The sequence below is a fragment of the Mustela nivalis genome (assembly GCF_964662115.1).
Source record: "Mustela nivalis genome assembly, chromosome: 6".
In the NCBI taxonomy this organism is placed as follows: Eukaryota; Metazoa; Chordata; class Mammalia; order Carnivora; family Mustelidae; genus Mustela; species Mustela nivalis.
Window position 1 is genome coordinate 34795459 of NC_139025.1, and position 16185 is coordinate 34811643.

At 41.9% G+C, this 16185-nt stretch overlaps 1 long non-coding RNA gene across 1 annotated transcript in view; it reads left to right on the forward strand.

The window, feature by feature from the left end:
* Window positions 1-479: 479 nt before the first annotated feature.
* LOC309866390 overlaps window positions 480-16185 on the forward strand; it is a 63716-nt gene continuing 48010 nt past the window's right edge. Inside the window, exons 1-3 of the long non-coding RNA XR_014312630.1 lie at window positions 480-608; window positions 2484-2631; window positions 7307-7437. This is a non-coding gene — a long non-coding RNA (uncharacterized lncRNA). The remainder of the gene's footprint in view (window positions 609-2483; window positions 2632-7306; window positions 7438-16185) is intronic.

Below are 16185 nucleotides of genomic sequence, written 5' to 3' on the forward strand. Positions count from 1 at the left end.
CCTTACCACGGCCCGCAAACTGCATACCACCCGTCCCTCTGCACCTCTGCAATCTCAAGGGTCATCACCAGCGCCCTTGCTCCTGTAATAAAACAACAGGAGTTTGCCCCTCGGTGAGTCAGAAACCGCACCAGCTGGAATAGTCGCACAAAGAAAACTTTATTTGCAGCAAATGGGGACATCATGAGGAATGGCTTCCAAAGCCATGACTCCACTGAAGAAGGGTGGACGGGTTCCCTATATTTAGGGTTAAGGTGAATAGGGAAGCCTCCTGTAGAGGAGGGCAAAAAGTCACGCACTCGCCTTAGGGAAAGTGTGGATACCCACGTTGTATGTTATGCAAATGAGGCTTGTGCTCCTCCAGGGGCGGAGGTTTTAGTATGGTAATGAGGTGAAAGTAGTTGTCGGTCATTCTAGAGGGTGCCCCCATGACCCTTCTGCGCAGGCGCGAGTCAGGGGTTGAGCTCAGAGTGGTCGGTGCGGCTGGTGGGCTGGACGTCTTGTCAGCTCAGCTGCTTTCGCTGAAGGGGCTGTTCTGCTCTCCGTTTGCCCGAGTTAAGAGGTAAACTGGAAAGAAGAGCTTAAGGAAAAATGTGGAAGGAAGGTCGGTGAGTACAAGCAAGTGGGCAGTACAGCACCCGCTAGCCTCTCGGGGTTTCCTCCCTGTTCCCTCGGGCCGGGGTACACTGCCCCGGGGGTATCTGACTGACTGGCTGCCTCCCCGTGTTCCATCCTCAGAAGCAGTGTCACCTAATGAGAAAGGCATGACAACTATTCTGTTGGACACCTTCTCCCTCCGTTGTGCTCTTGAAGGGCCCAGGGCAGCCTGCCCCCAAATGTGCCAGTTTGGTGTATTGGTTATTTTAGGTAAAAGTTACTTAAGAGACAGCCTGTGCAAGGACACTCAGACCCTCTTCTGTCCTCCTGAAAGCAGGGACTGCATCTCCCTGGGGAAAGACAGCCTCTGTACCAGCAGGTAGACACATTATCCCCAGAGAGGGGAAATTTAGAGTCCAGAAGACTGTGTAAACAATCCTTGTTGCTTTTTACTAATATACTGCTCCAGCCCAAATTCTGTTGAGAATTCCTTACTCACTGAAGCTTCCAAAGTTAAGTTTTTGTTCTGTTGTTGTTTTTCTGTCAGTTCCTCACAGATTGTCGTCTCTGCCCAAAGAGTATAAAAACTGCCCACTTTGGTTATTTCTTTAGGTTTCAATTTCATTACTGGACCTCGGTGGGCCCATAATAAAACTTTGGCTTTTTCTCCTGTTGATCTGTTTTATGGAAATGTAATTCTTAGTCCGGCTGGATTACCTTGAGGGTAGAGAAGAATTTTTCCTTCCCTTTTCTCTGCTCCGTAAGCTTATTTTATTTTCCTTCATACGACTTGGCACTACCCCTGACATATGTGTTTATTGTCTGTTTCCACCCTCTCCCACAACTGGAATGTGAACTCCATGAGAGCAGGGCCTTGATTTTGTCACTGCGGGGATAGTGCCAGTGACTGTAATTGCCATCACTATCCGTTGAACAAATGATTGAGTCGATTGATGAATAAAAGAGAAGAGCTTCATATGGAGGTTGTGATGAAAGAAACTTATCTTTCTTTTTGTTCTGTAGTTTAATCCCACTTACAAGTTAGGCATCTTTTTCTTGGTCCAGCTTTTCAGCTCTGTAATATGTGTGTGGGAATAGCTATTCCTTCCCCTGAAAAATCACTAAAAACCTCTACTTCTTCTTCTTCTTTTTTTTAATATGGATTCGAACAGAAGGGAGGGAGGCATCTTTCACTAAAGTAATTTAAAGGATCAAGGATTGGGAAGCTTGAAACCAAAATTAAGTGCAAAAAGTTGAGTATTTGCCCTCATAGCCTTTTCAGAAAGTATTCATGCCCCTGGAATGATACGTTGTCTTAGACTATAGGTATTACTTTAGAGTTTACAAAGAGCTTTGCTTTCCTGTCATCATCGCAGTTTCATAATGGGAAACTGAACCTCCAAGGGATTACAAGGTAAATTCCACGTGGAGCTGCCACGTGAGTCTGTGTTATCAGCTTCAGCTCAGCTCAACAGAACAAAGCGATGGGTCCTTGGAAACTGGTCTTATCAGAATCACTTAAGTGACTGTGAGTTGAGAAACGTGTCTTTCACATAAAAATTATGGCTAGAACTCAGGAAAGTGACACTGTCTAAAAAAAAAAAATTGAGATTTTCGTAGAAAGATTGACAGAACCAATTCAAAGACACTTTTATCTTGGCTTCCATTTGCTTAGCTCTATCTATTAACCTGGAGTCTTCTTTATATTTTCTTCCATATTTTTTGTTCAAGAGTGAAATTTTCTTATGGATTTCTCAATCATTAGTAGATTTTGAGACCTTAGAAGCCTGTGGTCCAGAATGTGCTTATCTTAGTCCTTTTTGGCTGCTGCAACAAAATGCCATAGAATGAGTGGCTTATAAACAACAAACATTTATTTCTTACAGTTTTGGAGGCTGGGAAGTCCAAGATCAAGATCAAGTCCAGTAGATTCAGTGTCTAGTGATGGCTGACTAGTGATGTCTATGCAGAATCCTATAATGGATGGAGCTAAAGCAGAAGTGTTTCCAGGAAAAGACCTGTTGGAGCTCCAAGGTATTTCCTTTCTGGGAGGGTATTCAGGCAAGATGTGGACAAGAGACTTTGCTTTAGTTCTCTTACTGATTGTAACAATCCTACTCCTCCATTGCCCAACAAAATTTCACTTGAATCTCTGTCTGTTCTAGGGACCCTTGTGAGTGAGTGCTGGTAACCAGAGGAATTGATTCGGTGTCCTATGAGTGACTGGTGGATGGACAGAATTGAGGGAGTGCTTGTACTAGAGGGTGTGGTGACTATCATCCAATCTGTAACGTATAATGAGGGTCAGAGAATTGTTGGGAGCACAAGGTGTCCAGAGAACATCCTGCCTGTCCAGAGCCCCGAGAGAGGCAGAGTTGTTGTTGTTGGTTTTTTAAAACCCAAACTGTAATAGGACATCAGCAAGGTTGTTCAAAATTTGCCCTTAACAGTGAAAAATATCTTAGACTTGTATAAAACTTACTATTCCACAAATTTTCCATATATTCACTCATTCAGTCTTTAGGACAGTCTATGGGGAGGCAATTTTATCGTGCCTGTTTTACAGAGGAGGAAGCTGAGACACAGAGAGGTTCAGTCACTTACCCCAAGGTCACATACAGATATGGGCAAAGGTGAGTTTGAACCCAGGTAGTCAGATTCCAGAGTCTGTGGCCTTTTCAGCACATGACAGGGTTTACTGCCCATGTTTCAGGAGCGGCTGGTTGACCAGACAACTATTCAAGTTCTCAAAGTCAGTGACTGGAGCTAGGTAACAAAGACTGGGGGTGGTGGCAGTGGTGCATAATGGTGAGACAGCAGAGTGAGTAAAGGAAATAAATGCTTGGAGGTAATGGTAGAGGATGGGTGTTGGACCAGAAGGGAAGGCATCTGAATGGGGTGAAGGTACTCTGCATGCTACTTATGGGCTCTCTGTGCAGATACACATGGGAATAACATGAAGAAATCACAGTTAGCTGTTTGTAGTTTATTGTCTGATTTTCTTTAGGCCCAGAGTTCATGAATTAGTTCTCATTTTTATGGTTGCTGTGGAATTTCAGATAGGAGATCTTTAATGAGTTACAATCTGAGTTCAAAATGATCACATTTTGTACCTAGTTAAAATCACTGTAGGTTACTTTATGTTCTGATTTTGAAAAGGAACCAGATGTTTTCAGCATCCTTTGCTTGAGAAGAGAACAAGTTAGTTCCAGGTCATTTTCAGTTAGATTTTATGACATTAGGTATCTTTCTGCCATTTGTTGAGTTTCTAAGATAAAAAAATGGGATAAATGATTGAGATCCCGTCATTCCAACAAAATAATGTGTGTTATATGGCCAGCTTACATCCAGTCAGAAGCTTAGATCAGACCACCAGCCATGGTGTAACTCTTAACATTTTCAAAACCAGTTTAGGATTAGCCAAAGCTAATTGTCTGTGTGATTGAAACTCAGGACCAGACATGAAGCTTGGTGCTTCTTTATGGAAATGACAATTGCCTCCTCCTCCTCATCCTCCTCCTTCTCCTCTTTCCGTTCATCATCCACCCCAGCAAACATTTTATAGTGCTTTATAGCTGACAAATCATGGCACATGATGTTGAATTTGCTTTGCATTTTTTTCCCTGTTTTCTACTTTCCATCAGAGGCTAATATGAAATTATTGAAAGTTGAAATTGTTCCTTTGTCTTTTAAAGCAGTGACAGGACCATATACAGTTACCAACTCTTAACTTCTCTAAAATAATTAAACAATGGTTAAAAATGTGACAGCATTAATTAGGTCACTAAGATTTGGGTGTGGTATTTAATTATTAAAACAAATAAAGAACAAAACCAGGCTTTGTAAGATTCAGAGATAGGATAATTCCAAGTAAGTCGTCTTTTTATATTATTTTATATCAGAAAATTTGTCTTAGAAGTACCCAGAGCTGATTGCAATAGTGAATAAAGAGAAAGATACCAGGGATTGAATACTAAATTACTACAAATTTGGCCTCAAATTTTGGAATAAAGTACGTAGGCGATTAACAACTGGGATTGGGAATATGCTGGGTATATATGTTATTTTCAGGCTTAAGGGTATATACTCGGATATTGTTTCTTGATTTGATATGCTGGCCAGATACCTTGGCCTCTGTGGTCTCATGTGCAAACTAGCATTCTCTGACCTGACTTCCAAAGGAAGGGGTCAGCTTTACAGGAATGCTTATGAAAAACAGCCAAGAGCACAGTGCTGTGTAAATGCTAACCACGAATGATAATGATACAGAGTGGGAGGAAAGGTATGTTGCTTCCTTTGCCCCGTTCTGCTGTGTAGAGTTTGACCTTCAGGGAAGTCATTGTGTTTGTGGGTGTGTGGGCAGGCATGCATGCATTTGAGTTATCATAGAATATAGATTTTATAATTTTTAAGAGGTGTTTTTAAGAGTTTTTAGATGTCAAGTCAGTAACATTCAAATTTGTAAAATGAAGGCATTTTTCTGCACCAACTTTTTTCTCCTGTGTCTGAACTTGGATATATAGATAGATGAAAACAGTTTTTCTTGTCATTAACCAACTTTAAAGGCAACTTCAGTTTAATAGGCTGTAGCTGAGTGCTCCCAGCCCAGCCAGCCTCTCTCTGCTTGAGCGCAGGCAAGAGTAATTCACTCTCAGTGGGAAGCAGAAAGGGCATGTACTATTTTCCTAAGAAACCAAAGTAAAAGCTGTGTGTCTGACAGACAGTGACATCCTCCACCCCATGGCTGTGTAGCAAGTCTGTTGAGAACCTCTCCCACTGTTGTCACTGAAGTGTGTGGATTTATTTCCTGGAGAGACTACTGGGGTATCACTGCCGCCCCCCCCACCCCATAAGCTCTTATCCTAATTTCTTTGCTTTCAGCTGTTACTTCCTGGAAAAGGGTCAGAAACCACAAGGAAGAGCAAGGCTACTTGTAGCCAAGCCCCTAATGTTGCAGGAGCTGAGGATCCAGTTTCCTCATGACAAGACTTCATTCGAGAGAACACAGTTCTCACCTGAAACCTTAATTGGACTCTCTGATTTTTGGTTCTCCCAAATTCTGCAACATTTGGTCTTGTTCTATGAAAAACAGAGAAGTAGAGAAGCATCCCATTTCTCAAATGCTTTTATAATTAAGACAAGACTTCTTTGGCAAAGGCATCATGACACTTGGCGATGTCCAAAACTGATTTCTATTTTTCTGTTCTTAATTGGAAAATACATCTGGGTTCATAACCTTGAGTCTATAAAAGTCATCATCTGTTGCCTCACAATCTTTTAGGGAGAAACGTTTCTTCTGTTGTTCATTTCCACTTTGTACTTGGCCTTGGAGATGATGGAGAAAGCCATGCATGAACTTTAATGGCAATACTAGTCGACTGTGAGTCTGTATCCAACCCCATCCTTCAGAGCATGCATTCCGCTTTGCAGGAAAATGCAGTGGGAAGTTTGTCTGCCAGTCCTGGTTTTGTCCTTCCTCATGAATAGATGTTACCTCTGGCATTGCCTTTCTGCCTGTTTTATCATCTGTCACCAGGGCAAACTGTCTGTTTACACCCAGCATTCAAAAGTAGCTAAAACAAAGTGCAATCCTTCCATTTCTTGGAGTCCCCACTGCAGGCAAGACAGTCGTTTGGATACAGAGCTCGCCATTCTCCCACAGTGTGGTGGGGAAAGCGAGAAAACACGTGGACTCTGAAAAACAAACTGAGGGTTTTGGAGGGGAGGGCATTGGGGGACAGGTGAGCCTGGTGGTGGGTATTAAGGAGGGCACATATTGCATGGAGCACTGGGTGAGGTTCATAAACAATGAATTTTGGAACACACAAAAAATTAAATTAAAAATAAAATACAATAGTCCCATATAACCCCCTCCCCCCAAACCCCCAAACTTCTGTAAATACACATGCGCGTACTTGTTCCCGAGGGCCTTTGTGTCTTCTCTCATTGATATCTCAGTGGTTTATCTCTTCTGAATGTAAGCCCACAGAACAGAGTTTGGATCTAGTTGCTGTGGCATTCATGGTGTTACCTTTCACAAATAGTAGGAACTATAAATCTGTTTTTGGTGTTAGTAAGAGTCTTTCTGGGAAAAGAAGGAATAAGGAGGTAGAGATTTTTCTTGAGTCTCAAAAGGCCACAAAGCCCTCAGAGACCTTGATCTTCCTGGCATTTATCTTTTTCTCCCCTCCCCATTTTGGGTATTATTTGATTTACACCAATACGCAGGACTGAAGACTATCTCCTGGGTGTGGATAGAAGACATGGTTTCCAGCACAGACTGCATTGAGTTCCAGCTTTGATGAATAGATCTTTGATGAGTCCTTTGATCTCGCTCGATTTTTAGGGATCTGTTTGCAGACAACTGACAACGAGCACAGTCAGCAGAAACAGCTTTCAGACTTCATTTCTCTCCCACCCAGGGAAGCCATCAAGCATGCCCTTTTATCTCTCCCACTAAAGCCAGATTGTGTCTGTGGCATGAACTTGCTGAGCTGGTAGTAGGGCTCTAAACTTCCTCACTTTCTGCAGTTGTACTCAAGTGAAGCAGCTCTTACTGGACTTTTGATGAAATTGGACTGAAACGAGACCCAAATCCAATAACTCCTTAGAGGGCTGTGGTGCCTGGGGAAGTGTGAAAGGGGAGGAGTGGGCAGAGTTTCTAGCAAAGCCTGGCTCTTATTCCCACCCACGTCTATGTCTTTCCTAGGTTAACGCATCCGGGTGCTGAGCACAACCGAGACTTGGAGGGTGACATGAACAACTAGGACACTGGCCTGCCGGGCTGTGGACGCGCAGATAGGATTAACAGCCAAAAAAGAGAAGTGACTAACTCTGAGGGTAAGGAAATAAGGGCTGTCCTGAGGTTCAGAAATTAAGCCTATCTGCATGGAAATCATTTCTGGGTTAAATTGAAAAGGAAAATGAGCACAGATTTGGATATATTTGGGTATAGTATAAACTTCTTACTCAAAATAGTCTTTTCTGAACATCTTACTCATGCTGCTAAGTCATAGGACTTAATGATGGTGGGGGAGTTGAGTTAGCAGGACATTTCCTAGAAAAGGAGCACACGAGATCATACGCTTTCAAATAAGGTGGGCTTTTTATTTTAAAGAGTACATTGGGGATGATTTTTGTTATAGGTGTCAGAAGAAAGGTAACATTTTAGCAGCCCAGAGCACTAGATGACCATCTAAATGATACAGGGAATTTGTACCGAAGGTTTGGAGAGAAATGAGTTTGCTCTGGAAAGGGTGGCCAGGGAAAGCTTTAAGGAAAAGGTAATGATGATAGCTATCAGATGCTTACTGTGGACATTTCTTTCCACATCAAGTGTTTCATGGACTTCTTGAAAGAGAGGTATGCTTACCTCCGTTTTACAGATCATGAAACAGAGCATCAGAGAGGCAAAGTAATTTGTCTGAAGTTTTCCAGTTCATCACTGGTCGAGCAGGAGTCTGGACTGGGGCAGTTTGATCCTTTCCTTTATGCCTCGTTGCCTTCACTTGAGCCAGACCTGAAAGGTGGATGCTTTTTGATGGTAAGATAGTGCAGCTTAGGACCAGCATCAGACCTAAGGGAGGAGAGTGGCCAGGGTGAGAGAAAGATGAGGGAACACCATTCCTTGCCCTGCATGTTGTCTGTGGTAATGGAGAGTGGAAAGGAGACAAGCTTAATGGAGTGTCCAGCCTAGAGTCATGAACCCTGGTCTCCGGACACTAAATAAACTGTTCTTTTCATGATGTTTTAATATATTTTATTCCATAGTTGGACTAAAAACTAATAGGTTTTAAAATGCAAAAGCATACCACCTTGTGCATGAATTAATTTGTTAATATATTAAAGAAGCATGGAGGAGGACAGTTTGAAAGCCCAAGACACTATGTCCTTGAGGAAAAGGTAGGGAGAGACTGAAGAAAGCACTGTCTGTTCCCTGATTTTACTCCAGGGTAGGGTGTGTGTGTATGTGTGTTTGAATCTGTTACTGTGCATTGGGGTACAACCAGAGGCTCCAGGAGATACTTCCTGTCCTGTTTGGCTATGGGCCCACCATTCTTCAAGGGCAGAACTAATTGTTTCAACTTTTTATCTTGTCACTGGCAAGGCTTACAATTATTTTCAATTGCCTACTCCTACGCAGCTCATATTCCACTCTGTTTCTCTCTTTGGGGGCACCAGGCTGGCTAAACCAGGTTCTAGATGGAACCCACCATTGCAGAAAATACTTGAGATGACCCTGGCTAAGGTGAAATTTGGTCCAGGCTTGATACCTATCAGTCCTGTTCTGAAGATCAGATTTACGAGTCTTTCTCATTCATGAACACTTGCTTGTATGGGTTTCCTTTCAACTTTGAATAATCAGTAGCTCTCACAAACTTTCCAGGTAGCTCCTGGAAAAGCATCTGTCTTCTTAGTCTTGTTGCAGAACTCCTGGTCTGGGACCCTTCAGTGGACATCCGCTGTTTCTGCCTGTTCTGAATCCTTTCTTCTACTGGTAATAACGACTCCTCCCATGCTACAAGCAACTCTTGCTGTCACTTCCAAATAAAAGAGGTTCTTTGGGGAAGTCTGGGTGCCTCAGATGGTTAAAGCTTCTGCCTTTGGATCAGGTCATGATCTCAGAGTCCTGGATTGAGCCTGGAATGGAGCTCCTAGCTCAGCAGGGATCCTGTTTCTCCCTCTCCCTCTGCTTCTCCCCATGCTCATGCTCTCTATCTCTGTAACTCTCTGTCTCAGATGAATAAATAAAATCTTAAAAAAAAAAAAGTTATCTCTTAGTATGAGTGCATGGGTGCACTTGTATGTGTGTGCACATAGCACATGAAAAGATAGGCCAATCAGATTCTTCGGAAATTTAAATTTTAAACAGATTGACCGAAGAATGGAAAGTGATTGAAGGAGGGACATCAGGTGACTGTCCCTTAGTCTTGCTATTAAGGTTGTCCCAGCTGCTCTTATTTCTGACTGTTCTAAGGTCTAAAGTTCAGCTTTTCCTTAATTTTAGTGAATTTGCCTATGTGCTTCTCCAAATTTCTTTTTTATTGTTCAAATTAGCTCAAGTTATTTTGTTTCTGGAACCAAAGAACTTTCATCAGTATAGATCCTTGGGGCTCCTGGGTGGCTCAGTTGATTCAGCATCTGACTCTTGATTTTGGCTCATGTCATGATCTCAGGGTTGTGAGATTGAGCCCCACATGGGGCTCCAGGCTGGGTGTGGAGCCTGCTTAAGATTCTTTCTCTCCCTCTCTCTCTGCCCTTCCCCCTCTTTCTCTTTATCTCTCTCTCAAAGAAAGTACAGATTCTTACTTACATGAAATTACAACTACCAAGAGCAGGGTCATGGTCAGTGAGGTGATTGATAAAGTCTTTCCTGTTTAAGTCCTAAGACGGCTCACTGATTGATTAATTTCATGTTGCCATGAAATTGTTCCTTCTGTGCTCACTTGAACCTGGAGTGATAGTCTTTCCGGTGTTCTGCCTTCTGGTTACTTTACTTAGGGCTGGTCTTCTTTGGACATTCCCTTTCCAGGACAGCTTCCTTAAGTTGCCTCTTGTCTACTACCTGCTTTGGCACTGAAAAGTTTATATTTTCCATCTCTGGTAGTTTCTCTACAAGTCTCCTTGTTTCTCTACAAATTCCATGGGGTTCCTACACAGGGTTTCCATTCTTCTTTCCTGGAGACTCACTGTTTCAGCAACTTCTCCCTCCCCGGTCCATAGTCTCCAGGTTATGAGATGAGTTTGGGATGCTGGACAGACCTGACTTACCATCTCATTCCTATTACTTAATGTGTGACTTTACTTAATCTCTCTGAGCCTCTTTTTTTTTTAAATTTATTTTTAATTTTTTTAATAAATGCTTTTCATGAGACTGCTGCCCATGTATTGGTATTGGTATGTATTGAAAACAGAAGCTTCTGGGCAAAAAAGTGTGGATAACTTAGTGCAAACTGTTAGTCTCTTGGGAGAAGTGACTCTGCATAGGTTCTTGGGGTAATAAATTTACTGGTGTCATTTTATATAGGAAATGTCACAAATAAAGAAACACAGGCCCATAGAAGTTCAGTCACTTGACCAAAGACAGCTAATTAGTTACAAAACCATATCTGAAATTCATCCCTTCTAATTCTCTGTGAAAAGTACTATCCATGCTAACAGTTGTCCCAGATGCTTTGCCTGCATGTTTTTTGGTTTTTGTTTTTATTTATCCATTAACTCTGGTGCCAAGTTCACTAAAGAGATGATTCCACCTTAGATGGGAATGATAGTAAAGGCCTGCCCCCAGAGCTGCATGAGAAATAGGACAGGTTCTTATTTGGTTTGGTTTACTGAATCAAGAAAGTACAACCTCTGTAGCTCAGAGTAGCTCAGAGTCTGGGCTCTCTCCAGTGATTTTTCAGGGCAACCCTGGTGTTCAGGCTTTCATATCCAGCCAGCAGGGATGGTGTATGGGGTTGGCCCATGTCTCAGCAGGGAATGGACACCCACGAGGGGGATCTTGTCACGCCTGCTCAATTCAGCTGAGAGGTTCATATCCCCCCAAAAGAGCTGAGCTGCTCTGCCAGATCCTTATTGCTTACTAGTCCAGGCAGGCTTCCCGCGGGCTGGGGGAGGACTACTGAGTTATATCAGACATAAATGAATCAATACAAACTAATTCCTTCACAAAAGAAAACCTAATTAGTCACACTGCTGTCCAAATCAACTGCTTCTCTCTTTCAGCAGCTGACACATTCCAATTCCTGCATACAACTTCATTCTAATTCCCATTAATGAAAAATACATATCTATTTTGTTATTGCCAATTTTAAGCCTTGCCAATTTTTTTTTTTTTTAATACAACCAATCATGGAATCTTCACTGTGGTCTTAGAGGGATTTTCACAGTTTAGGGAAAAATCAGGCTTCACGTTAGGAAATAGAATAAGTTTCACAGCAGGTGATGATCTCATCGGAGGTGAGTTCTCACTTGGCTGCCTTTGTAAGAGGGAGTTGCAGACCTGGAGGGTGACCCCACAGCACACCCTGGAAGATGCTGCAGCCCAACTCCAGCCTTTAGGAAGAATGAGCATTTCCCACAGGACTTTCCTACCGAGAGATGCTTTGTATCCCTGCAGGAGCCCCAAAGAAATCAAAGGCCACTTGTTAAGGGAAACTCGATTTTTCATTCACTCATCATACGTCATTCTTCCCAGTGACCTTGGCAGCCAAAGAGACTGCTGCCTTCTAGGGCCAATGTAGAGCATCCATTACCACACCGACAAGTCAGATTCTGTGAGTGCAGATGAGCTGTTGAGGTGGAAACGTGAATAGTTAGTTGATTGTGAGTAGGTGAGTTTAGAGTCAGACTGCCTGGCTTCAAATACTGGCCCTGCCACTCCCTAGCTGTTTGACCTAGGACAAGCTCCAAGTTTGCTTACCTGCAGAAATGAGGCTGCTACTGTATTTTCTTAGATTTAGGATGCCACCATTCTTTTATGTACAAGGAAGAAAAGTTGCTGCTAATCAAACTGTGACACAGCAGTGATTGCAAAATCCACCCATTTTATTTTATTTGGTATTTATTTATTCATTCATTTATTTGAGAGAGAGAAAGCATGCCCCGGCGGCAGGGCAGAGAGAGAGGGAAAAGATCTCAAGCAGGCTCCCTGCTGAACACAGAGCCAATGCGGCTCTATCCCAGGACTCTGAGATCAAGAGTCAGATGCTAAACTGACTAAGTCACCGAGCTGCCCCCATATTTACCCATTTTAGAGATGTTAAAATGTAAAAAAAAAAAAAAAAAAAAAGAAAGAAAAAGGAAAAAAAAAGAGATATTACAGTTGAGGAAATAGGATAGCATATACTTCATGGTACTGATGTGGGGGCTGGGACAAGTCAAATAAATGCTGAGCATTTTGTTTATCGTGCAGTAAGCCCTAATAAATGATTACTGCTGTTTTACTACCAGAGGGTAGGAGTTTGGGTAATTTCAGCAAATCATTTAACCCTCTGTGCTTTATTCTCTTCATCTTTAAAATGAATAAGTACCTATATAATCCTCCCACCCAGAATTAGAAGCATAAACTAATTAAAAAACATTTTTCGGGCCTTAGCAGCTCTAAATAGGAAACACTATCAACTCCTTCTGCCGTTCATCTTCTGTAAACTGATAAAGAAATATATTCTGTTTTTTTTATGTTTGTGTTAATTCAGTTGGAGTTGCAAGGCCAATTTAAACTTTCAACTTGGAGTATTTATATTTCTATTGTAATTGAATGAAAAAGAACTTTATATTTTTTCTTTGTCCTACTCAATATGACTCCTATTTTTCATAGATTGTTCTATTTTATACCACGAAGGTAAAAGTTACCTTAATATAATATCTCCGTGCTGGATATATGTAAATAAATAATAGCTGGCTGCAAAAGTTTTCATATTTCTGAACTCCCACAAATTTTAGAAGAGTGGTAGAATTGACTTTAGTTATATTGGCTGGGTGAGAAAGGATTATTGTCAATAATCACTAAACACAAAGAGTATTTGTTTTGAAATATTATTCGAATACTAGTCACATAGAGCCTTACTGTTGGGTTGCACTTGGAGTAGCAAGGAGCTAGACCAGTAGGGTCAGCTGTTGTGTGAGAGAAGTTCAATATAATTCAGCTTTCAGTTTCTGGATCTTAGTATGAAACAGCATGGTGTTAGGTCCTAGAGATGCAAAGTAATATAAGACAAAATTCTTGCCTTCCCAGAATTTATAGTTTGATAAGAAATGACAACAGAGAGTGATAAATACTATAAAAATGACATGGGAGTACCAAGGAAGCAGTGACTGACTCTGCCTGGCTAAACAAAGGAAGGCTTTAAAGGTTGTATAGGAGTTTACAAAATGGAAACGTTGGGAAAGAGTACTGCCTGCCAAGAGAACCATGTTTGCAAAAGCTATGGGTTTGAAGAAGCATGGCTTTTGTGTAGCTTTAGCATGACTACATTGCAATGAATGGTGTGTGTGTGAGTGTGTGTGTGTGTGTGTGTGTGTGTGTATGTGTATGTGTATGTATGGGGTGGGGCCAGTTGTGGTGGTGAGCTACTGGCAAAGAAAGTTGAGAGAAGATGGCAAAGGTCTTTAAGTGGCTACATGAAGCAGTATCCTATAGGCCAAAGTTATAGGTTCAAGGAGGGTTTGGTGGTAGACTCAGTGGACTGTAATGACACATTGGCTATAGAGTGCTGAGCATCATTGAGGAACTGGGAATGATTTCAGGTGTCCAACTTGGACTTCTGTGGTCCGAGGGGTGGCATTCACTGAAAAAGAACATAGGAGGGGCAGCTACCATGAGAACAGGGCACACGGCTGAGACTTAGAAGACCTGCAATTTGGTGGGAGCGTTTCAAAGACTACCTTGAAGAGAATTAGATCAGGCTAGCGTATTGCATAACACAGTCCTCCCCTCCATACCTCATGTTCCTCATGTTTATGGAAGGAAGATGGAGAAATAGACCAAGAGGACCTAGGAGTCAGGGTACATGAGTTCAATTCCTGACTGATGGTTACTAGTTCTGAGATTTGGGGGTGGCTCCCTAACCTGTTGTTTCCTTATGTGGAAAATGAGGAGTAATAATAACAGCTCTATCTGACACATAGTAAGCCCTTGATAAATGTTCCTTGTTGCCTTTCTTGTTCTTTTCTTGTGCTTATTACTTTTACTATCTCTATTATAAAATTTGGGGTTTCCAAATGGATTCTATGGCACTTTTGGTGAGAGGAATGTTATTAATGGATACATTTGTCCTTTAATTCCAGGTAGCATAGCATAGTGGTAAAGAACATGAACTCAGAACCAGAGTATTAATTTATTTTATTATTAAAAATATTTTATTGATTTATTTGCCAGAGAGAGAGCCCAAGCAGGGGGAGCAGCAGGCAGAGGCTCCTGCTGAGCAAGGAGCCTGATGGGAGACCCGATCCCAGGACCCCAGGATCATGATCTAAGCCAAAAGCAGGCACTTAACCAGTTGAGCCACCCAGGGACCCCAGAACTGGGGCATTTAAAGCTGAGTCTGCATCTGCCAGCCACTAGCTGGGTGACCCTGGGCAAGTTACTAACCTTTATGAGCCTTGCTTTACTCATCTGTAAAGCAAAGGTAAGGAGAGCAGCTACCTCATGGATTGTGAAGATTCAATGGGCTAGTACATGGTAAGGGCTTTGATGAGTACCTGGCAAATATTAATGCTTACATAATTGTTTGTTATTATTATAATCATTTTAATTTTTAAATCGTCAACTGTTTGGGATCGGAGTCCTCCGGGGGAAAAGTAGCTGCTTTTCCAGGTAAGGGATTTTATTCAGACGACAGGGCGGTCCCTGGAGAGACAGTCCTGTGTTTAGTCAGGTTATCCTTGACGTGTCCTGTAGGCCAGTGAAGCCGTGGGCCATGGCTAGCCTCTGAAATGGCTCCTCTGAATTAAATGGGATGTCTTTCTCCTCCAGATTCTGTGTGGGAGGCGTATGCATTTGGTTTGGTAATGAGTTTGCTTTTTGAGCCAAAGAAGGGAACAGAATAAAAGAAGAGAGAAGGCGTGAGAGGCAATCATAGAAACCTGGAGGCTCAGATCCTCCCAAATGGAAAAGGAGCCTGCGTTTCTGCAGAAACAAGAGGGAAACAACTCACAATCTCAAAGCTCATTATGATTAACTTTGAGATAGCACGGAATGACAGTAATGGGACTCCCGCAGCCTGTTTTAACTATAGTCAGGACAAAGGACTGGAAATGGAGTGTATTGGTAGGAACAGAAAGATAACCTCCTTGCTTCCAGGCTGTGCATACATTAGTGCAGGCGTGTTCTGTTAAAAGCTACTAAATCTCTCTAAAGTGGGCATTTCCCTTCCTGTGGCAAATGATTGAAAAATCTTTGTTGTGTATTTACTTGAACAAATTTCTCAGAACCTTTTAAGATGCTCTCTCTGTTGTTAGAAGGCTGCATACTCATGACGGATCGTGTCAACAGATAGGAGATAGTGATGAATTAGAGGGCACATTGCCTGGCATAGCTGAAAGGAGTAAAGTTTGAAGTCATCTTTTTTTTTTTTTTTTCTTCTGCAAAGGAGCACTTCTCTTTGTATTAGAGTAGAATATTGAAAAGAGAGAATCTGAGTGCCCTATTTTCCCACTGACTGATACTGTCATTTCCTTTGCTTTTCCACGTGTCTGTTATTACCATGATCATCACTAATATCATCTTTGTTCAACTTTTCCCATCTAAGAAGTGAAAATTGTCCTTGGGGTCACAATGTAGGATAGAGTCTGGATGGAAGAGCTGGACATGGGTGTTTGTCTCGATTAATTGCATAAATTGGAAACTTTGTAACTTGATCTTGAGTATTAGAGGAAGTCAGTATCCATAATTATTTGACTTAAATCTTTTAATATACATTGGGTTGTAATATACATACAGGGGTTTTGAAGACTTGCAGTGGACCTGAGGAATTTTTTAAAGTTTCAAGCCAACTGAATAGAGTCACTAAAATGTGCTTCCAGAAGGTATCAAGGGGTAATTGCACAAGGGCACAGCAGAACTTCACGTCCGTAAATGTCATTCAG